Source organism: Mus musculus, chromosome 7 (assembly GCF_000001635.26).
Source record: "Mus musculus strain C57BL/6J chromosome 7, GRCm38.p6 C57BL/6J".
Lineage (NCBI taxonomy): Eukaryota > Metazoa > Chordata > Mammalia > Rodentia > Muridae > Mus > Mus musculus.
The window spans coordinates 90,766,903-90,790,927 of NC_000073.6; the positions used below are offsets into that span (position 1 = coordinate 90,766,903).

The 24,025-nt window shown below is 37.8% G+C and overlaps 1 protein-coding gene and 1 non-coding gene across 9 annotated transcripts in view; both read left to right on the forward strand.

Moving 5' to 3' along the window:
- The window catches only part of Dlg2 (discs large MAGUK scaffold protein 2), a 1,973,059-nt gene that overhangs the window by 290,715 nt on the left and 1,658,319 nt on the right, over positions 1-24,025 (forward strand). The window lies entirely within an intron of this gene.
- Positions 20,507-20,648, forward strand: LOC115486830. The gene has a single exon (XR_003947163.1). It is a non-coding gene; the product is annotated as a small nucleolar RNA SNORA48 (small nucleolar RNA).

The following is a 24,025-nucleotide window of genomic DNA, read 5'->3' on the forward strand; positions in this document are numbered from 1 at the left end:
TCAGCCCAAGATGATATAAAGCATATACTGTTCCAAAATTCTATCTATTAGTTTTAGTTCTCATTTTCTAGTTTAAAAACACCTTTCTTTTTTCCTTTCTTAACGTTCCTTACAAAGTCTTTATCTAATACAAATATCACGGAGTGCTTTTGGAGAGGCATTAGCAGCCACGATTACATGTCTTTTCAAAACTAAGTGTGAAAATAAGGGGCTGTGAGATATATATCTTGGTTGTAATTGTGCAATCTGAAATAAAATCACTGAGTCAGAGGTTTCTGAAGAAGAGAAGATAATTTGATTTAGTTATAGCCCAGACATAAGGAACAACCTGTGAATGCTTACTCATGAGGAGCATATCAATAAAAACAAGAAAAGACCTACAAGGAGCCAGAACCAATTCCCTACTTTCAGAAATTTGTCAGGGTTAAATAGAATAATACAAATAAAATGCTCAGCACAGTGTTTGCTCATAAATTCTCAACAAATAGAGGGTATTACATACAGAGAATAATTGCTATTGGCAGATACATTCATATTCTCAGGAAGGAACTTTGACAACTTCATAGTGGAACAGGCAGGAAAGAACACACACACACACATGTGCACACACACATGTGCATGGACACATGTGGAAACTCCAACCCATGCTCAAATACCTACCCCCACCCCCAAATTCACCACACTTTGAGAACATGCTGCATGGGGCAAAGTATCTAAAGGGATTATTCTTTTATAGAATGTGGAAGCAGTTATTGGTCAGAGTGGTTTAGGGGCCTGCACAATGGGGTTGAGTGAACAAAAGCCTATGTGTTTTATCCCCCAAACATACATAATGGGAAGAGAAAACTGACTTCTGCAAGTTATCTGTTACTCCTGTACAAATTGTGGCATGTGCCATCTTCTCCACAGATATGTATTTTCTAAAGATAGTTTAAGTTCCCGTGTGATTACCTTAAGAAGAATTGATCCTGTATATTTTAGAAATACATGTATATTCTATTTTAAATGTTTTAACTATAACATATGGAAATGTGTCTTTTATGTAAGAGATTATAATTACATCATTTCTTCCTTCCCTTTCTTCTCTCAAAGACCTCCCATATACCCCTTTTCTAATTTGACGTTCATTAATTATGACATGCATACATGTATATACATTTGTATTTCTAAATATAACTTGTTTAGGATTACAGTGTTATTATTATCTATGTATTCAGGGCTGGTCATTTGGTATAGATAACCAATTCTTATGAAAAATGGTATCTTTTTATATGGTTTTAGATAGGTAATTTTTTTACTTGAATTTTGATTCTGTGTGTCAGATTATATCCTAACAGGTCTTCTACACATATCCTGAATTAACTGCTTTCTTTCAGTGCTTCTGATAGTGTGTGTGTGTGTGTGTGTGTGTGTGTATAGTAGGTGTATAGAGAAGAATGATACTAAACCCTTGCTTTCAGGGAAGTAACAATTTGGACAGAAGACAGGCACATGGCTAAGCCTTTGAATTTCTCATGGGTTCATTTGGGCTGCTTTAACTTTAAACCATAGGACATGGAGTTTGAAAATGATGGCAACAAACAGGTTTTCTCCTCAGTTCTAGTCTGAAAATCCAAGAAAGAATAGAACATTTTAAAGCCCTATGGTGAAGAGAATGTGTAGGGTGTGGGGGACTTTTGGGATAGCATTGGAAATGTAATTGAGGAAAATACGTAATAAAAAAAAAAAAGAGTGTCCACCCTTAGTTACCTCGCAAAGATCCTTATTCCTGACATCACCATAAGAGGCTACTGCTCACTGATGCTAGCCAGATTTATAGCGAGATTTAGAGTAAAAAGTTGGAGAAGTTGGAGGAGAAAAAAAATGTGCATTTTGTTGAGGAAAGGAGCATGCACTCATTTAAATTTAAGGCTGTGGACAAGGCAGATATGGCATGTCAGCCATGATTGCTAAAAAGGTTAGTATACTGAAAGAAGAACCAGGATTTAAAAAAAAACTTTATTAGATATTTTCTTTATTTACATTTCAAATGCCATCCTGAAAGTTCCATATACCACCCCCAGCCCTGCTCCCCTACTCACCAACTCCCACTTCTTGGCCCTGGTGTTCCCCTGTACTGGGGCATATAAAGTTTGCAAGACCTAGGGGCCTCTCTTCCCAATGATGGCCGACTAGGCCATCTTCTGCTACATATGTAGCTAGAGACACGAGCTCTGGGGGTACTGGCTATTTCATATTGTTGTTCCACCTATAGGGTTTCAGACCCCTTCATCTCCTTGGGTACTTTCTCTAGCTTCTCCATTGGGGGCTATGTGTTCCATCCTATAGATGACTGTGAGCATCCACTTCTGTATTAGCCAGGCAATGGCATAGCCTCACACGAGACAGCTATATCAGGATCCTTTCAGCGAAATCTTGCTGGCATATGCAATAGTGCCTGGGTTTGGTGGCTGATTATGGGATGGAGATGGGATAGTCTCTGGATGGTCCATCCTTTCATCTTAGCTCCAAACTTTGTTTCTGTAACTCCTTCCATGGGTATTTTGTTCCCTATTCTAAGGAGGAATGAAATATACACACGTTGGTTTTCCTTCTTCTTGATTTTCTTGTGTTTTGTAAATTGTATCTTGGGTATTTTAAGTTTCTGGGCTAATATCCACTTATCAGTGAGTGCATATCTAGTGACTTCTTTTGTGATTGGGTTACTTCATTAAGGATGATATCCTCCAGATACATCTGTTTGCCCAAGAATTTCATAAATTCATTGTTTTTAATAGCTAAGTACTCCTTTGTGTAAATGTACCACATTTTCTGTATCTATTTCTCTGCTGAGGGACATCTGGAGAAGCAGGATATTTTATTCTGGGACAATAGACATGGTGCTCAGAGGGCAAAGCCCCAACCACTGAAGGCTTCACTGCATATACACTGAAATTAATTTTACAAGGCAGTACCTTAAAAAAAGAGCAACATAGTGAAGTTTGCTTTTGAGACACAATGCTTGAGCAGGTCACTTAGGGGGATATTACCAGGCTCAGCCATGCAGACACTCAGAAGTTTGTCACAGCAACAATGGCCCAAGAAGGCTCAGGTCCATTTTTAGTTGGCAGCAGGATTTGGTTTTATCCATGTAGCATTAGTTTTGCAGGCATGGAAGAGCTACTGAGTTATGGATGCTTGTGCCACAGCTCCAGAGTTTAAAGAAAAGTTATTTACCTGTATAAGATTGCCATAGAATTAATACAAGTCATTCTTTTAAGAACATACAAGCCCAGGCAGTGTATGGCAGAAGTAGATTCCCTGCAGGCTAGTCCTATGAAGGCCAACTTTTAATAGTGTCATCAAGGTATTGGTGACACGAGGGTATGTGATATGGGCAAAAGAAATTTGCTAATATTTTCCAAGAGGTCCATGTGCATAGCGAGCTTAAGAGATGGCCCATGTATGCTGAAATTATCATACCCTAAAGGACAGGGATACTAAAACCTTTGGGAGGTCTGATGATGATACCATGTGCTCCGGAAGATGAACAGAAGAACTATAGGATTTGGTATTTGCTACAAAGTGTTGTAGTTTAGCTGTAGTCTTGAAGGAACAGAAACGTTTAGTCCTTGACATTGGGTGCTGAATGCATATAGCTTGTTTTTCTCCTTTATGTGAACACACAGCTAAGAGACCGAATGAGTCCTGGTTGATATTTTTGAAACTTGGGCCTTTGAAAGTGTTGGGATTATTAGAACTACAGGATCTCCCTTTGAACTAAACACATTTTTCATTATGTAATTGTATAGGCCTATAGCAGCCAGAGAGTGAATGGTAAGACTTGAGTAAGAAACTTCTCCATGGGGTTATGCATATGAACACCTGTTCTCCAGTGGGTGGTGTTGTGATGGTAGACTTGGAACTGTGGCATGACGGGCCTGTAGGAGGAGAGCATGAGGCTTAATAATCCAGCCTTATTCTAGTCCCGTGTCCCCTGCTGTCTGACCCAAGATGTGAGGAGCTTTGCATTCCTGCTTCTTTAGATAGAACCACCCAAACTCTCATACCCTTCCTTCCAGTGTGACTGGTCCTTTGAAGCCACGGGCCAATGCAGACTTTCTCCTTGAGTTTCTTCTGTTGTGTATTTTATCGCAGTAACAAGGAAAGTGACTAATAGAGAGACCTACACAAATGCTGAGCTACCTCTGTGGTGTCTTTGTTTTTTGGACTTCATTCTTCTTTCATCTCCTGATGGTGAGAAGAGGCAGAATTAGATGAACCTAAGAGAAAAGACAGCAAAGGAAAACAAACTATTTCTTCATGAGGTTTGTATCCTGCTTAAATTAGACATTTAGACTTCCTTTCTCATGAGACTCAGTCTTGGCTTAGACAGGGTTTCTCTGGGCCACTTAGTTTCTTTGTTGTATCATGAAAGTTTTTATTATTGCCCTAGCCATATGGATAAAAGACTGTGAAACAATAGTTCTCCACAAAAGGAAAATTTTAAAGAGATATTGTAAATAAAAGACAATCCAGCAACTGGATTCAGTGGTTCATAACCTTTGTATCCCACCAACACTGTGGCTCAGGCGGTAAAGGATTGTATCTGGGATTGAGAAATACCTCTTCCAACCATGTGGTTCCAACACACTATGGATAAACGAAAGAGTGATGGTTTCGCTGTCCTCAGTGGAGGTCAGATCCTTCACCCATTTTTAGACACTTATGATTTACATAATTAATGCTGAGGTCATTCAAAAGAAAGTGAGCAGAACTCTGAGAGACTACAAACATGCTCATCTCTTATAAAAGTTGCATGTGCTGAGGAGTATATTCTACCTTATCTCTGCTCTCGCTTATCAGGCAGAGTCTCTATACACTGTAGGAGCTTACCAGATATGGTTTAATGAATGAACGAGGAAATCAATGACTGATTATGCAGTTCTCTCTGTATATTTATATGAAAGTAGAATTTAAACTGAAGATACACTAACCAAAAAGTAATGGTGGTGAACATTGGAGCACATCAGTCTTTGTGTGGAAGAAGATCCCCAGAAAGCAGATCAAGAGCAGAAGAATTGAAACGAGAAGGGAGGCCAATAGATCTCACCAAAGGAATGATTATTTAACAACAACAATAGTAATAATAAATAATTATTTAACAATATGATGGCCACATGTTTTCTTCCCAAAAGGGTTGAATAAAAGTGAAGAAATAAAAATCTGTTCATAGTTGTCCCAATTATGTGAAACATACATAAAAATGTATATGAGGGCTGACTTAGATAGTCCAGGGCTTAACAGAGACTTCACGTTCTTATATAATCCTCACAGCCTTTCATGATGGGAATTCTGTCATTGCCCCCTTTAAATAATGAGGAATATGAGGCAAAGAATAATAGCCTGCCTGGAGTTCTACGATTGGTGATGGGATTTAGATTCAGACTCGACATTCTCCTTGTGTATAATGACAGCAGGAAAACCAGATGATCAGCCTCAGGCAACTTAGCCAGTGTTCAGTGGGGTATTCCTTTATCTGTCATCTATTTACTAGTTTAAAGATTGTACTTGGGGACCTGCCTTAAACACACATTGTGTCAAATACAGCGTCCCTGTGAGTGGGTACAAAATAATTCCTAATTTCAATGCATTTGTATTCTCAATAGCGCAAGAATAGCCCCAAATGCTCCTCTAAAAGTAATATAGGGGTAAGTTTATGTGGATTTACCACTTAAAACATTATATTATTTGCTCTGGACACTTTCCCCCTAATTTTGTTGTTTAGTTCTAGAAAGCTTGAACTTTCTAGATAGTAATATCACATGGCACAGTTAAAAGCTTGGACTCGGGATTTTGAACAGATTTAATTTGACAAAGTATCACCCATCTTGGGACTGATATGCACATTTGCATTGTCATTACATTATATATGATTTGTCCTATGGCTACTTTGGAGCAGTCATGTGTTTTGTAGGGCCCACTTGTTATACCATTAGATATAATAAAACTTTTCTTTTCTCTGTAAATAGAGTCTGCACTCATCTTTGTCTCACAGTGATAAAAGCTGCTGATCTTCCTGCCCTGTTTTATTGTCTTTTATATGTACATTTGCAGAGTTCTTTCAGCCTGGAATAATTTGTTTTCACACATTTTTTTGTTTATTTCATTATGTGAAATATTTTAGCTCAGGTTGTTATAATTGTTCCATATTAGATTGCTTATCTGAACACTTTTTTTTTCTGATTACCTATTACCTATTGCAAAGTATTGATGGTAGTGATAAACTAGACCTATTTTAAAGACTTCAGATTTTCTTATTTATGGCCAGAAGTATAGCTCACCCTCTAGTATTTTCCATCTCATAACATTAACAAAAAATTACACCTTTAACTCCTGCTACTAGTGTAAAGAATGTATTGAGGGCTTGTTAGAGGTAACAACAGTTTGGCTAGCTCTCCAGGTTATACACTTGTATGCAGTCTGTTTTCTTTCTTTTGCAACTCACTACTGCTTTTTAACTTTTTTTCTGCCTACTTTTCCCCCTTCTTACAGTGATAAAAAATAGTATTTTTAATTAGTTTTTCCAATGCAAATACTATATGATAATAATTAGAAGTCTTTTTTTATATTTAGAAAGATAAGAATGTCTGCAGTCTAAGAACTTGGTACTACTCTTCAGATGTATTCAAGATTCTATTAATGTGGAGTGCTTCGCCTCATCAGAGAACATGATAATGAAAGACATAGCCAAATAATTGAGTGGCAGACTTGAAGTACTTATTAGGGAATAATACCTTTAAAATTTTCTAGCAAGTTCTTTGAAAATTAAATATTTGGGCCTAAGTAAAATTAATTTAAGCGACTAAAGTATTTTTGGTCTTTTAAGAATTAAAAAATTACATTTAAAATTAAAATGTAATCATATCATTTTCTCCTTCTCTGTCCTCCTTTCAATTTCTCCCATGCAGCCTATCATGATCGCTTTCAGATTCATGGTCTCTGGCTTCCTTTTCTTTAATTCTTTTTACACATGACTAAAGGAGTTTAAAAAGTATGCAACACTCTCTAATATAGAGCAGAAAATAACATATAATCCCTATATGTATGAATGTTAGTGTGGATATCTGTCTGTGTACATGTTGATGTTCACTCTCTATAGCATTCATTGTAAGCACCAAATTATAATTGAAACACTGTGGCACAATAGATACTTAAGTGTCTGCTGCAGTGTGACAGCAGTGGAGTTATGTAAAAGTCTTTTAAATTATAAGTCCACAAATGGATATGTTGGCAATTTCACTTTAAGCCTTGTAGTATAGGAAATCTACTTGAGACATTTAATGATTAAGGTAGATGACTTATAAAGTAAAAAATAGCTATATCTGATCGTAATTTTAAATTTTAATTTCATAAAGGCTTTGATTCTTCAAGTAGCATAAAAATAATTATGATCATTAAAATTTTTAGGTGATAACATGTATCTAGGAATGATTTTCAAGCAAACTATCAATACTGATCTATAGCAAAGTCACAGTTCCACTAAAGTCCAATGTGACAAACCAGTAAGTCACTAGGGTTACTTGCTGGAGCATCATGACTTAAAGGCAGCTGCAGCACTGAAGTCCCACAGTAGCCAAGGTGACAATCACTTCTAGAAGCTCCAACCCTGGAGCTACTGGCGGGAATTATGGTCAGTTCACAGGTCAAGTTAGAGAGTCCCTTCTCCACAGCAGCTGTTTAAAGTGTTCATAACCTTGCGGAGAAGCCTTTTAAAACTTTAAACAGTTTCATAAACTTCTTGAGACTTGGGAGTTTGTTTACTTCCCAAGTCTCTCGAGTCTTGTTCTTCCTCCAGGATGAATATTTCAGTACTGAGGAAACTGCTAAAACAGATTTGTGCTACCATACTGCGTTGTGGTCTCTTTTAACTTAACAATACATTATAAATATTTTCTATCTTGAGAATTGTATTTTCCAGTGTAATGGATTAATGATAATCACATGAACAGAAATGACAGTTTACTTGATATTTTTCTTTTGAATATTATTAAATAGGTTTTTGATATATAATAAAAAGCTAGAATCTGATATATGTATTTATTTCATTGTATATATTTATTGTACGTGGGAATGCATTACATAAATGCTACATAAGGGTATCATCGTATAAGAAGACATTGTCCCTCGAACATATTCCTTCTGCTTTTTCTGATCTGTCCTCTTCATAATGGTGCATGTTCTTTCCCTAGATAATTTCATTTCTACATTTATATCCCATATGTTTGACTTTATATGGCTATATAAAATCTAGGGACCACAAATGAGAGAACATATGATACTGTCTTGCTGAGACTAATTTAATTTGCTGCTGTTTACATCTAATTTGCTACAAGATGCAAGACTCATAACTTCCTTCTTTATGGCTAAATAAATTCTGCTGTGTACAAACATCAATTTTTTGTTAACTATAGTTCATCTATTGGACACACTGTTTCATTCCATAATTTGTCTATTATGAATAATGCTTCAATAAATATCGATACACAATTATTAATGGAATGTTGACTTGGAATCTTTTGGATAAATACCGATTAGTAGTAAAGCTGGGCCATATGGGAGATGTACAAAAGGTAGTTTTGTTGGGTATAGCAGCCTATGGTGGTAGCTGTCTTTTAGAATTTGAAATATGTCTTCCTTTACTTTCCTGGCTTTTATATTTTCTGCTGTGAAATTTGCTGTGTTGACTTTCACGAACGACTTATTGTATCTCTTTTTCTGCTTTCAGTAGTCCTTATTTACTCTGTACATTTGGTGTTTTGATTATGATGTTAGGTGGAACAGTTTTTGATGTTACCTTTTGGGTGTTCTACATGTCTCATGTACCTGAACTGTCATGTCTCTCCTTTTATTTGGAAACTTGTCTGCTCTAATTTTATTAAAAATGATTTCTACTTTTGGCATGGAATTCTTCTATGCCAATGAATCATGCATTTGGACTCGTCACAGCATTCTGTAGATGCTTAATCTTCTATTTATATCTTACTATTTGTCTTTCATTAACAAAAATACTCCAGTTCTTTTACTTATCTGTAATACCAGATGCTCCGTCCTCCCTTTGGTTCACATTCTGTTAGTGAGACTGTCCACAGACTTGTAAATTTTTCTTAGTGAACTTTTGATATCCAGTATGACAGTTTACTCCTGCCTTAGTGTGTCCGTGTACTTCCAAAATTTCATGTTCAGATCTTGCATTGACTTCACCATTTCATTCAGCTATTGGGTTCGCTTGGAATTCATTTAGGGGTTTGCATCTTCTTGATTTTTTTGAATATAGTTATAATTGTCCTTTTGAATTTCTTCTTTGGGAGTTCATTTAATTAACTCTTGTTGGAGGACATTACAATGAATATATATATATATATATATATATATATATATATATATATATATATATATATGATTATTTTGTTTTTTTTCTTGTGTTTTTTTTCCATTGGGACTTGTGCAAACTGAGATGAGTTTGTTAGTTTTTTTTTAATTCAGTAGTATGAATTTATTTTTTAAATGCATTTTACAACCAAATCACAGCCCCTCTCCATCCACTCCTTTCAGTCCCACTACTACAAATCCCCACCCCTCCATGCCTCTCCAAAGTGACTTTTGACAATATTCAAGATGGACAAGGTTGTGGTTGGGCTGAGGCTCTGTTTATCCGTCCAGTCTTGTTGCCAGGGAGGCCAGGATCAATCTGCAGTCTTCCCGTTTGAGTAATATATGCTGTATAAAACATTACTGTCAAAGGGTAGCTTCACTGTGAAAATACAGTAACAGTGAAATGAAGAGCCAACCCTTAAGCACTGTTCATTTTAGGAAGTAAAAGAACATGAATGGCATTGTGTATACAGATACGTTAGTTACTGTGGGTATGAGCAGAAAGAAATAAATCTGGGTAAGAATAGTCATTAGGACTGGGTTGATAAAGAATAAAACAAATAGAACATGGGAACAGCAGAGAAAGGGAGCATGGAAATGGAGTAGTTTTGGAAAATGGTAGAATAGAAATTATAGGTAAATAAATGCTCTTGGAAGCCTAAAAGAATACCAGCTGTCCAGCTAGGTTCTTGTTCTCTAGGAAAGTGTATCAGAACATAAAACAATATAAAAGGAGGGAAAGGGGACAGAAAGAGAAAGGGAGAGGGAGAGAGAGATAGAGAAGAGGACAGAGACACGGATAGAAGCAGAGACCTAAAGAGGCACATAGAGAGACACAAAAAGTATATAAACACACTCATGAACATACACACATAAACACACACACACACACACACTAACACACTAACACACAGACACACAGACACACACACACACACACACACACAGAGAGAGAGAGAGAGAGAGAGAGAGAGAGAGAGAGAGAGAGAGAGAGAGAGAGAGAGTATGCAGGAGTGTAAGATGTCTTATGGAAATTAAACAAAGAATGATATTCATATATGTATAGAGAATGGCTGCTTGTGCTGTCTTGACTCTTGAGAGTTCCAACCAAGGTTCTCAGATACCTATCATTGTTTGCATTATCCTTTTGGATATCAGGCATGGATGCTAGTCTCATTACTGGGTGGTTCTTCATGGGTCTGCTAACCAATTCTGACTATGCTGTAGGTAGACCTTCAGGGATGAGTTGTGAATTCAATTCTTTCCTCTGGGCATTCTTTAGTGAGGTTAGGTAACAGATCCTGGCTCTGTCAGTGGGTAGACCTTCACAGGTTGTGTCCCAGATGCTGGTTATAGCTCTGGGTGACTTTCTTCATGTTGGATCTCACATATGCAGACTGGCTTCAACCAGATTTCTGCTACATTGGATAGTGAACATCCCTGGTTCGAGGATCTCTGCAGTCTGGTGGGCTTATTTAGGACTGTTTTCAGCCCATCATTCCAAGACTCTTTATTTTACAGGTTTGTGGGGAACCTGAGACTAGCTAACCACCAACGCAGCAGGCTTCATTTTTACATGGTTACTCATTGCTGTTTTGGTGCAACTGTGAGCAGAGTGGGTTGTCTCCCTTTCTGCCATACATAGCTCCATATGTAGCTCCATGAACACCTCTGTGCTCAGCTCCATGCACAGTTCCATATACAGCTCTATGCACAGTGCCCGCCTTCTGTCTCTCTCTCTCTCTCTTTCCCTCTTCCCTCCCTCCCCTCCCTTCTTTCTTTTCTTTTCCTTTCTATGTCTGTGATCACAGACCAGTTTTCCTGAGCTTCTCTTCAGCATGGTTCTAATCAGTTCTTCTCCCTCAGAGCCAGGGAGCTGCACATATCCAACAATCTCTCCAAAGCAGACTCTGGCCACTTCCCCTTGTTCTGCTTTGTAAGCTTTCCTATTTTACTTTGCCATTACTCTATGTATTTTTGGTTGTCTGTGACCTCTTTAGGTTCACTGTTATCCAGCTTTCCCAGTCACTCCCCAGAGATTGCAGCTGACTATACCTGTGTGTCATCTGCCACAATCCAGCAAAATTGGAAAATTTTGAGTTATGTCTTTTGACTGTAGAGATTTTCCTAAGACTCTGTATTTTCATAGATGCCCTTGCTTTCCTCCTTCTATGACCCACAGGGAGTATTGTACATAGTTGTCATTGCCAATTTTGACTTCTGAGGACAGTCATGAGCAACTTCCCTGACAGTTGGTATTTTTCATATTTAACATCCTGATAGTTTCTATTTTATAAATACTACCACAGTAGTCTTGCACACTCACACTTTATTTTCCCACAATTCTTTCCTTTAAATATATTAACCAAAAGTGGATGTGTTGAGATGTTGGCTCTTTTAATTTTTACTTCCATTACTACATGGCTTACACTGCTCCTTCCAGATCTCTGTGGGAATTGAGCTAAGATTGGTCATGTTGACTGTTTACTTGATTGAACTGTGAAAACTAACTCAGTGTGTATCTGTGAAGGTAGACCTAGAGCTACTAAGGGACAAGACCATCCCTAAATGTGGGCACCACCCAGTAGCATAGACAATCTTTCTCCGGGTTTCCTATCTGCCCCTACTCAAGTGAGCACTTTGTCATCTCTAAGCCCTTCCACACCCCAGAAACAACAAAGCTGTCGCTGGACAAATGTTGCTCCTTTTAAGTTGTTTTTCACAGGCAAGTGTCACAGCAACAGAAAGTCTGACTAACACATATGCTAATGTGTTTCCACATTTTTTTATTCCCCTGATCCTTCGTTCAGTCTTCTTTAGCGAAAAAGGAATATTGAGTTCTATATGTACTTAGATATGAATCTGTGTTATGTACTTATTTTTGATATTGAAGCTTGGGCCAAGGACTGTATACTTGCTGGCAAGCCCGCTGAAAAATATATCCAAAATCCTTTGTTTTTACTTTCATACTGTTGTTGATACAGGTTCATACTAAATTCCCCAGTTCAGCTATGAACTCTTTCTGTAGCTTAGGCAGACCTTTAATGTACATTTCTTCTGATGCAGACTCCAAGGTAGAACCTTTGACATTTTAGCTTAGGAATGCTTCTAAGGACATTGGTCAAAAATTCCAATATCTTTATAAATCCATTAATGAAAAGATAAATCATGAAAACAATAACTGAAACTCTTCCTTTGGGATTGATCCTGTGTAGATCAATCTATGTCTAGAATTTGCTATGTATCTCAGGCTGGCCTTGAACTTCTAGCTTCCCCACAGATGGGATACAGACCTATTCTACTATACTTGGGTAATATTTTAGTTTATTATTTTTGAGATTCTAATTCAATTACATTTGTTGCTTTCTTTTTCTCTCTGCAAACTCTTTAACTCACTCCCGCCAACTCTTTTTTATAATTCCATGGCATCTATTATTTTTAGTAATTTTTATTGCATGGACACACACACACACACACACACACACACACACACACTCACACACACACTCACACACACACACACACACACACACACACACACACACACACACACACACAGACACATGCAAGTTCATTCACTGTTTTTTCTAATCTCAAGTGGTCAGCTCTGGACCCAAATACACATGAGCAATGCTAAATGAACTCAGTAGGTTATCTCTCTCTCTCCCTCTCTCCCCCTTACCCCCTCTCCCCCTCTTCTCCTCTTCCTCTCTCTCTCATGTATATGTGTGTAAAACAATATTTAATGATGAGATGATGAATGCCAAGGCATGGAGGACAGGAGGGGAGAGAGAGGGCTGAGTGATGTTTCTGTAATTCTCTTGTATGAGTTTTTCAAGTGTAAAATTATTTTTTTAAATAATTTAATCCATATTGCATTGAATATTTTAACTGTTGGCAAATCCTGCCTCACTTGTTTGCATATGGACATCTATATTTTCTAATTTCCTTCATAGATTTTACTACAATTATTGTTTTAGCTCTAATATTTGATATTTGCATTTTCTTAAAAATCAATTGGGATAATCATGGTGCTCTTGGGACAGCACCATGTTGTTATGCTCACCCCAACTTGGCAGCATATTTTGAACTCTAGTACTGTACTGCTCCCTGCTTTCCTCTCTTGAGTTAAGGTTATTTGGTATATTTTCAGTGTTTTGCAAGCCTGTATCAATTTATGATTTTTCCATCTCTCTAAAGAATGCTGTTGGTATCATGATTTAGGTTGCATTGACCCTTGACTAATTTAGCTATGCATACATTTTAACAACATTGACTTTTACATCCATGAACAGTGGTATTTCAATCTTCTGGCATGGTTGATAACATTTTTGTTCACACTGCTGATAGGTCTGAAGAGGTTTCTTAGTGTCACCAGTTTTCTTTATCATTTGATGTTAGTAGATTCTTAGGATGTTACAGCTTTGTCAAATTTGAAATATAAATCCTTTTGTCATTTATGAAAAATATATGAACAGCTAGAGACACCCTCGAAGATTATTACCATTACTTCAGCTTTGTGCTGTAGAAACAGGAAATATGACATAGTCTATTTCACTGGATTCCTATAAAATAGAAAAAAAAGTGTGGGCTAGTTATAATGTATGGAGATGTGTTATTGAATATAGTTCAAATAGGTTGGAACTTCCATTTTGATTAGATTTTAAGAAAACTGAAAATTCTTCTGGTAATATTATGTGTTGTAAAAGAAGTTATTTTCAGCTGGATATTGAGAATGTATACTCAAGCTGTCTTTGGGTAGCACTTTCTGTTATGAGCACCACAGGGCATGGCTATGCCATAATGCCACCCCATGATGTGCTGTAGTGCAGGGGCAGAAGTGCTCATAAAGATCGTGTTTACATCAAGAATGTCAAAATTGTACCCATTGATAGATGTAGCTCTGAATGTCCTCAGTATTCCAATATGATCAAATTAAATGTGGGTTTTTTTTTCTCCATAATACTTTTGCTGTTTCTCCACAGTGCATCATTTACTCCAGTAACACTCTGTACATTGGGATAGAGAATTTGGGTTAGAAATGTCAGTCATAAACATGTGTGACCAAAAGTACTTTTTAATCTTGAAACCTCCATGGCCATTTGAAGACATTTTTAAGGCTCTTCCTGGGGCCTGAAGGGTTTGGTTTAAAGAGATTCTAAGGCTTTCAGGTTAGTATAACTACTGGCTATGCTTTTTTTTAAATTTCATTAAACTCAAATAATAACTATTTCTTAGTTTTAAAATCAGTCCCATGCAGGGGAACAACAGGGCCAAGAAGTGGGAGGGGAGGGTATGGGGGACTTTTGGGATAGCATTGGAAATGTAAATGAAGAAAATACCTAATTAAAAAAAATCAGTCCCATGATCTGCCTACTTTGGTATCTTCAAGGATCTTAAAGAGAAATGAGAGAATGGAGGGAACTAAAGTAAAGTTGACTACATTAATATTAACGTGAAATAGTGCCTTTGCTAGAAAAGATGCAGTCAGCGTGATCCTTCTACAAAATTGAGCCATAATTTAGATCATGTTATCTCAAAAGAAATACATAAGTGATTTTAAAGGATTAATTTCCTCATCGTTTTATTAAAAAGCCAGGGAGTTAATTGAATACAAATTCTGAAGCAGGTATACTGCCACGATAGTTAGCTAAACACAGTAAAAATGCATATTGTAATATATTGTATATTAAGCTACTACAGTGACTAATAACATTGCAGACAGGTAATAAATGCCTGACAAATGAGTGAATAAAGCTGATATATATTTAATCTTCAGGTGCACTTGATATACCTGAGTAGGTAGATTGGTGATTATGGGCTATGAGAAGAAACTCATTTATTATACCAGGTTGAAGAGTGACTTAGCATTAATACAATCAAAGCTATGTAGAAACCATGCTTCTTGCTAGTAATTTTATCATCCTTTTCTACTCATGTAAACATGACCACCCCCTCCTCCTTTGAGCCTTTGTATTAATTTCTATCTCAGTCATGTAGCATTTCATTGTAATATAAATCTTCATTTATTATTGTACAATCTATGACCTAATGTTGAGTTTCAGCTCTTTCAGTTTTAGAACATTCTTATTCAGATTCTTTTTGTTTCTGTCTCTTTTTCTCTTTCTCTCACGTAGGTATCCATGTTCTCTCTCATTCCACCCAAGATAAAAGTTTCTCAATTGCAAAAGGCATGGGTCCCTGCTACAAGAAGATATGCATTCCTCCTGCAAGAAGGAATCTAGTTCCTTCTTTCAATCTTGCCCTCCTCTCCCCTGATTAATCTTGTTCTGCTGTGTTCTTTCTGTGATAGTCATGGTATTCATAGATATTTGATCAATGACATTAGTCCATCATTAATCTTATTTTCAATCTTCACTATGTTCGTTCTGGCTGCTATCTTCTGGTCTTTATTTCATTTTTACTATTTCTTCACACTAACAATTCAAAAGGAAACTGTATTTCTATATAGAGTAACACAGATTTATGGGTCTGTCATACTTTTAAGTATCATTGAGCTCATGGGACATTTACTTTGTTTACACAACATGCATTCACATACACACCCACATATAGGCTAAAAATATAACAGGAGAAAATACCATTTGCGCAATTCTTTGAACTACATCTATAATGCTGGGATATTTTCTTAGGACAGAAACCATAGCTGATTAATATGTAATTCTGGGCCTGTGTTCATTCAGAGAAGATGCACCTAACCCTCAAGAGACTGGAGGCCCCAGGAAATTAAGAGGTCAGGTGGGGTGGGGGGTGGGGACATCCATGTCGAGACAGGGAGTTGGGAGAAGGTATGGGATATGAAACAGTTGGAGGGTGGATCCGGGTGGGGGAATAAAATATGGAGTGTAAAAAATAAAAAGATAAATCATAATAATAATACAAAAAGAAAACAACCATGCCACCTGCCAGTTACTCTAACTGTTTTGGAAAAAAAAGAAAAATAATAAGACATTCAGAAACAAAATGAAAAGAAGATAATCCCAAGTAGATCTATCCAACTTAAGGTATTTATAAAACAGTTTAAACATACATTTAATGAACAAATAAAACAGTACAGTGACTGCACTTTTAAACACAGGTGTGTAGCTCTATATTGTATCCTCCCTGCCCAAGTCATCAAACTTTATTAAATAACTTGGAATCTGAAATTTCTTCCAGAGACACTGAGAAATCTATGTATCTGAAAATTATCTCCAACACATATATTTTCTACATCTAAATCTGTTGCAATTTGAGTGTGAAATGTTCCATCATATATGAAGGCTTTGTCCCCAGCTGGTTCCACTATTTTTGGAGATGTTTCAAATTTGTGGAGGTAGTACCTAGTGGGATGAATTATGTCACTAGAGGAAGCATACCACAAAATAATATTCTGTTTGTGTGGTTTCTCCTTCTCCTCCTTTCTCTCCTCTTATTTCTATTCTTTCTCCTTTGCCATCTCCTCCTCACCCTCCTCTTTTACTCCCCTTCTTTTCTCCCTCTTCCTAATTTGCCTCCTTCTTTCCTTCTTTTTCTTCATTTACTTCTTATTTCTCCCCCTCCTTCTCCCTGAATGAGCCACTTTTCTTCATCATGTGCTCCCTGTCACATAGTACTCAGCCTCCCTTAGACCCATAGCCAGGACCCATTAAGTGAAGGCACTGAAATGGTGAACACAAATAAATCATTCCTTCCTCCAGTTATTACCATAGAGTGGTTGTCACAATAACAATCTGACTAGCCTTTATATTTAGGACCATCACTGAGGTTCCAAGAAAGGTATAAAGTGATGCTGTGGTTTCATATTCTTGAGTTGGTAACATTCTATGATCAGCTCTCAATATTTCACACAGTAGCACTTTCTCACATCTTTATTTAGATTAAAAGTTCTGCTCAGACCAGACTGCTGTTAATGGAATAAGCATTTTCACTCAGCACTCTTACTAGGGAATTTTACCCCCTTATTCTCATGTCTGCTTCCATCTTCAATTTTCCACATTGTTTGTCTTCTCCATCTTCTGCCTTCACCCACTGAGCCATCAAACCAATCCTCTCAAGTTTGTAAATCTAAACAAAAATGATCTAATTTAAAAAACGTCTGCTATATGAGAACTTTGTATTGAATTACATCAAGAATGGAAGCATGTTGAAGCTTTAGAATAATCACATTTTCATTCTTTGGAAGAGCAATTAGTGGGAAGACATGAAGCCACTGAACTCAGACCTAAATGGTGAGTCAGTACATTAGCCTAGGCACATAAGTCTGCTGTTGACTTGGCAATAAAATGGCACGGAGCACTTACCTTCGCTGTCTCAACCAGATGCTGAGAATGAAAGTGCCTGGAAAGGCAAAATATGCTATAGATATGAGTGATGACAAATGTGCATCTGGTTTACATTGTTGGGGTGGGATGGCGAGGGAGCTCACTGGCAGTAATGTATTAAAGGCTGACATCTGAGATCAGGGAGCTGAAATAAATAAAGTCCTAAGTTTCTTTAGGGCGGCAGTTTCTAGAAAATGATGTATGTTGTCAAGACAATTGTATTTGGAAGAGGACCAGAGCAATAAGTGGAAAATGTGGTTCTGAGTTGCTGAGACATTGAAATAGAAGGACCTCCAAAGTATCTAATGTAATCTACAGTCCTGCGATTTAGACAGATGATGGGTGAATCCATTAAGGTTCTAACTTGGAATATTCAGCAAAAGCTTCCTTAACAACTTTTTTTATTGTGCACCCTTTGGAAACTCTCCTTTCCATCTGTTGTTCAGTGATTGGAGTTACAGATAACAAAAAAGCAAAAACCAAAACTAGATGAGTAAAACATACACTTAGTTGTGAGCACTGAAGAAAATGGAAGCAAGAGAACAGAGGGCCTGTCTGGCATGAGGAAGTGTAACCACAGAACCCAGACACAGTCAGAACTAAATGGATTCAGCGGGTGCACTTATCAGTTAGCCATATTGATTTGTTAGACATGAATAAAAATATCTTTATTTTATTTCATTATCTCTTCTAATATTTTCTGAATATTGCTGACAAAAAGCTTCCCTTACATTGTATCCAACCTAAGCAGGATCAGCTTTTACATATACCTTTAAAAGTATAAATAATAAATAAATAAATAAATAAATAAATAAATAAATAAATAAATAAATACAGAAGTGGATGCTCACAGTCATCTATAGGATGGAACACAGGGCCCCCAATGGAGAAGCTAGAGAAAGCACTCAAGGAGCTGAAGGGGTCTGCAACCCTATAGGTGGAACAACAATATGAACTAACCAGTACCCCCCAGAGCTCTTGTCTCTAGCTGCATATGTAGCAGAAGATGGCCTAGTCGGCCATCATTGGGAAGAGAGGCCCCTTGGTACTGCAAACTTTTTATGCCCCAGTACAGGGGAACTCCAGGGCCAAGAAGTGGGAGTGGGTGGGTAGGGGAGCAGAGTGCCGGTGGGGGGGGGGGGGTTATAGGGAACTTTTGGGATAGCATTTGAAATGTAAATAAAGAAAATATCTAATAAAAAAAGAATTTAAAAAAACTGAAAAAAGTATAAAGAACAACTTTATTTGTTATAAAAGAGATTTAAGAAGCATAGCATAAGCTTTATTTGATGTGAATATTAGTTTTGATCACCACATCATACTTATGTTTGACACAGTGACTGCCGTTCTAAAATCTTAAGATGGCCTTTCATCTTATATATATTTAGAAGAATGCTGGATTAATATATTCCTCCAAGAAACTGTCATGCTCTTAAGTCATGCTAAAAGCCTAATTACTATTTAGTTCTAGTTGGATGCATAGGTTAGTGATCAATACTTTGCCTCATTTCTTTCTTCAGATCCGATGTACTCGTGTTATTTCTATAAAATGATGCAAACAGAAGTATATAATTCTACAACAGCACAGTTGTACAATACAGTATAATTATCGAACCATCCTGTAATTATGACTACTACCTACCTTTGACAGCCATCTGCATAAAGATATATCTGAGATTTATCTATAAAGAGTAAAGCATAATTGTACTCAAAGATTCATGTGTTCTTTATCTTGTTCAGTATTTGGATTATTTATATCTTTATCTTCCACTTGGAAGACAGTTCTGGGATGGGTGATAAGAGGAGATAGGGACAGAAGGAGAGGAAGAATAAAATGTTGACATTGAATGAATTCATATGAGAAGCAGGTGAGAATTCACAGTATTTTTGTTGTAATTTTCCTGTAGGTATTGTATTCAAAATGAAAAGGTCTTTAAATTTATTTTCTGAGAATTTCATGTATGAGTACTGTGTATATCCCCCTTCTCTCCTCCTTTGAATTTTTCCTGTGTCTGCTTGACTCACACTTCCTCTCAAATTCATGATCTATATTTTTTATTACACACACACACACACACACACACTACACACTGTGTCATTTGTATGTAGATGTTTTAGAACTCATCACTTGGTGTTGGATAACTAATTTTCAGCCTCACCTTTGAGGGATACTGACTCTCAGAAGTTACTAATTTTCTGCAGGTTTTTATTTAGGACTGGAGCCTTGTGACAGTCTGTCCTCACATTGGCCATGTCATGTTCAGCTCTTGTTTGAGCAAGTATTCAAAATGAAATATTTATATGATGATTTTATTAAAAATAATCACTTTGTATCATTTTTACTACATTATCTTCTAATACTACCCTGATATACATATTTCTCTGTGTATTAATCTTAAATCTTAAATTTGTGTATGAATCTTATTATTTAATTATTGGGGAATTATTTGGATCTTTCTTAAATATTTTGTTGACATTTGTCATTCATTATGGGCATTTAGGATGTATCCATGAGCAAAAAGAAATGAAGGCTACTGCCATGTTTTTAGTTGACATTCCAGCAGCGAAGGGTGATGGTGGGGTGACGTACGATAAAAACGGTCAATGAGTAAAACTTTTATAGTCTGTGAAAAGATCACTGATGTGGAAATACATAGGGACCTAAGAGACTGAAGTGACAAAGGACAGCTGTTTTAGATATAGTTGTTCTAGTAGACATTCTAAAGAATGTGAAAACTGAGCAGGCTTAAAATAGGCAGGGATGCCCCTGCCCTGGCAATGGGCAAAGGGATGCCTTGTTGGTGGTGGTGTTCTTATATCAATCATGGGTAGAGCAGATGTCAGTACTTTGTTTATCCTAGATTGATGGCTGTCTTGGTGGCCAAACTGACTTATGCGTGGGACTCATAAAAATTAAATCAAAAATTCCAGGCATTGTAGGAAAAAGAAGACAGATAGAGAGACCTGTGGACCTCCATGCCGCCCAAAGACCTGCCCTACAGTGCATAGAGAGGTTAGCCATAGACAGCCCCTTGCTGTCACTCCATGCAGCACAGATGGAAGATATCACTTAGGAGCCTGCCAGCCAGGTGGTCAGCCTAGAGCAGGAGCCACCACAGTGTGAGAGTATGTAGTGGCCAGATGGGAGATAAAGAGAAACAGAGCAGCTTGAGCATTATGAAAAGATGGAACTGGAAAGTCGAGGGTGGAGAGGAGTAGTCTGTTGTGAGTGTCCAGCTCTGCCACCTAGGTCTATGATGAACTCCTAGTCAGAGCTGTCCCTGAGGGCTGTGTCTGAGTGTCAATGTTCATGGCTCATATTACCATGAGAAAACATGGGGAGGTCCCTGGTAGGGACTAGCTGCTGGTGATCACATGGATATCCAGGAGCTATGCACAACTGGCCTTATATGTCATTAGATGCAGCACTCTGGAGAGCGGGCCCCATTTCTCCTGACTGTGGGACTTGAGAGCAGAGCCTGGTACCTTACCAAGGCAGCACAGTGGAGCTGGCCCTGGTGATGGGGTGAAGGTATGGGGTTGGGTTGTGTGGGTGAACCTTGTGGAGAGTATGAGTTTGGGAGAGCTGACCCTAACACCATTCCTATACTGTTGGGTGGCACTAGTGTAGAGGTGATTGCCACCCCCTGTCTCTCACCTCAGGCAGTCAGGAAAGCTGTCTACAGGGTCATGACCTCAGAAGAGCTAGCTCTGCCCTTTACTTCCTGCAGCACCCAGGAGAAAGGGCCCTGCATCTTGCCTGGAGAGCTCATCAGAGCAGATCTTGGTGGCAGGGGACACAAGGGAGCCATCCCCAAGGGTGAGAGCATGGGAGAACTGGCTCTGCCACTCATCTGCCACAAGGTGGCATGAATATAGGAGTGATGCTCTCCACCCCCATTCCTCACTACCTGCAACAGTTGGGAGAACTGGCCCCCTGGTCATGAGAACAGGTGAGCTTGCCCTGTTCCTAAGAGTGTGCCTTGCATCTTGTCTGGACAGCACATGAGAGCTGCCTCTGGTGGAGTGGGTGTAGGCAAGCCAGCCCAGAGGTTGTGAGAGCAGAAGAGCTGGCCCTGCCTCCTGCCAAATGACAGCATGGGGTGGCCTAGCTGGACCAGTGCTGGAGAGCTTGCCCTGGTGGGTGGATAAGGGAGATCCCGCATGCTGACCACCTAAGCTACCACGTAGGCCTAGATCCAGGGCTTTGAATTGGCCTACCCTAAAATCTGTATCATCTGTAAAATGGATGAAACAAATGAAAGGGCAAGTCCTACTGATCCAAGGCTTCAGGATTTCCATAACACAGGGCAACTGCAGGATAACCAGAAGGACTCCTGGTGAGGATCCTATATTGATTGTGTCACAAAAGCCATGGATCTCAAACCAGACTTATGACTCATTTTAATGAACATTTGTAAGTGAAGATTTATGGACAGAGGGATATACTGTGGGATACATTGTGATATATTACAGTTTCTGTGATAAGATGTTTTCTGTTTCATTGTTGTTGTGTATGTGTGTGTGTATATGTAGGCATGTATTATTTTGAGCAGGAGGCTGCAAGGGCAAATGGTGGATGGATATGAGGGGGCAGGGAGATGAGCAGGATTGTTGTGCTTAATATGAAACTCACAAAGAATCAATAAAAAGTTGAAAAATAGGTAGGGATTATTTATATGGATATTGAGGGAATGGTTAGTCTAAATGCCCCATGTGTATATGGCTTATGTGGTTTGTAAATATTCAGAGGCAGTGAGACTGAAGTAGAATAGTTGATCAGGATTGTACTGCATCTAGAAAGAGACATTAGAGAAAGAACAGAGGGCCAGGACATCTGAGAGTTTGTTGGTGACTTAAATAAACTGGGCTTTCATTCAGAGTAGAAGGAATATTTACCACAGGGAGTTGCACAGAACACTGACGTGACCTGCTGCAAGAAGAGTTCTAAGAGACAAATGGTAAAAACAAATAGAATAGCATCCACAGCAGAATCCAAGCCGGACGACAGTGCTTCAGACCAAGACAGTAGTCGTGGAAGTGGGGAGAAATGCTGGGATTCTCAATGGTTTTGAAGGTTGAAGCAAAAAACAAAACAAAACAAAACAACAACAAAAACCCCTGAGTAACCTTAGCTCCGAAAAGTGGGAAGGCACAGATGTCCTTGGACTTGTCATGCTGAGAAGGAAAGGAAAGGTGGACATCAGTTAATGAAAGACACATTTAGAAATGGGGTAGTTCTCAGATTCAAGTTCTTACCCAATGGACTGTAATAGTAATGTCCATTGTTCGTCTAGGGAAGATCTTTAGCCAAATTACTATTCAATAATAATATAGACATTGGAAATAAGTTAATATTCTTCTTCATGTTCTATTTTCATCTTGGAAAAATTGCATCTTATTCTTAATATAGAGTTCTGTTATTTTGCAAATATGAATGAATACAGAATTTATTAACTTACTGTTGAAACAAATTAATACTTTTTGAGGCACAGTTCCATATAACTTTGAACACACAAGGCTATCTATGATGCTACAATACCCACTTTTAAAGGCAACCTAGGTTCTTGTGGGATATCTTTTTACTAAAGGTTCATTGTGATGAGTATATCACTGTTATGAGAGATATTTGAACCATTAGGGAAAGTTCATTACTCTTATTCTAAAGCAATGCCACTACCATGAATAAGTATTTAATTTCACAGAAACTACTGAACCATATATTCTATTAGAAAGCCTTTTTACATAAATTGTGTGGCAGTGACCACTTAACACTTACGCGGTAGTTCTCATCATTGGAATATAGAAAGGTTAGTTGAAGCTATCTATTTGGCACGGCACTAGACACATTCCACTTTATTAATTAGTAAACATTTACTTTGGTTGCATTAAACAAGGGTAAATGTAGTATTCTGATTGTGATTAGTATTTCTCTTCTGGTTTTTGTCAAAAACGTTTAGAACATATCATTGTGGTATGCTCCTTCATCTAATAGCCTATCCATTTTTAGGATAAAGAAGTTGATTCCCATATTGTTGCTCAGTCCCCACGAAGGTAATAAAGGCATTAGTGCCAAGACAAGGATGCAGAAGCTATGAAAGCACTTAGACATGACCTAAGTATAATAACGAGAAAGTGAGAGATCTGAGATTTCATCACAGTTTCACTCACATCTTATTTTGTCTCGGTTCTCTCATTTTATAATTGAGGAAAATAGAGATATTTAATGAATTTACTGCCCATCAGGGAGGTGATCGATAGCAGAATGTGAGTTAGAATTCCTGTTT